Here is a 916-nt window from a genome sequence, read left to right on the forward strand (position 1 = left end):
TATATATATGTATATATATATATACATACACATACTTGCAGTACACTACTAACACATGACACCTAACGACTGTTTTTCTTTACTGTGATCACAATATGATGGTACCTGATCGGCCCAGGTACATGCTAGTGCACCTACATGTTGATGCACCTAGATTCTAAGGAACCCTGTAACTAATCTATATATAAGTGCGTGGTTGGGTGTGTGTGTAGGTTTATGTTTGTGTTTATGTATCTAGAGTAAAATGCCTAGAGTGCAGACGTGTAGAGCGAGCTCATAGGATTCTAGTTTTCACACGCGTATCGAACGGAGGAATTTTCAGTACAATTATAAAGAGAAAATTAGTCTTACAGTTGTTATTAGGGATATCCCTTCAATAGAGATAATGTGAGCGATTTAAATAAAGGGAGATAGTAGAGTTCAGTATAAGGAGTTATTTCGGAAAAGGACGGAAATAAGAAGTACAAAGTGAAATAAGAGAATAAAAGTAAAAATAAGAATATATGTAGGATGTTATTGTTGCAGTTCCATTATCCAAGAAAAGTGGCGTGTAGAAATGGTAGATTGCTTCTTGTCTGTGGAATGTAAATTCCGATAGGAATTCATATATTGTTATTAGAAATGGAAAGTGTGGAGACGTAGATTCCATGTGCTGTTTATTGAAAGGGGTCACTTGTGATGTGAATGAAATTTTAAAAACGTAGTGATGGTATTCAGTAGACAGAGAGAAGAGAATAGATATGTATGGTCAAATGAGAAGAATGGTCAATGACATCGTCTTTGATGAAGGGATATCCCTAATATCCCAGAAACAGCAGTAAGACTAAATTTCTCTTCATAAATTTCTTGAAAATTTCACTCATCCTTGGCTTTGGTGTCTCATTTTATTTAGCACATATATATATATATATATACA

The 916-nt window shown here is 34.4% G+C and overlaps 1 protein-coding gene across 1 annotated transcript in view; it reads right to left on the reverse strand.

The window, feature by feature from the left end:
• Positions 1-916, reverse strand: part of LOC106867588 (calcitonin gene-related peptide type 1 receptor-like) — a 191784-nt gene that overhangs the window by 89671 nt on the left and 101197 nt on the right. The window lies entirely within an intron of this gene.

This window comes from Octopus bimaculoides, chromosome 8 (assembly GCF_001194135.2).
Source record: "Octopus bimaculoides isolate UCB-OBI-ISO-001 chromosome 8, ASM119413v2, whole genome shotgun sequence".
Taxonomy (NCBI): Eukaryota; Metazoa; Mollusca; class Cephalopoda; order Octopoda; family Octopodidae; genus Octopus; species Octopus bimaculoides.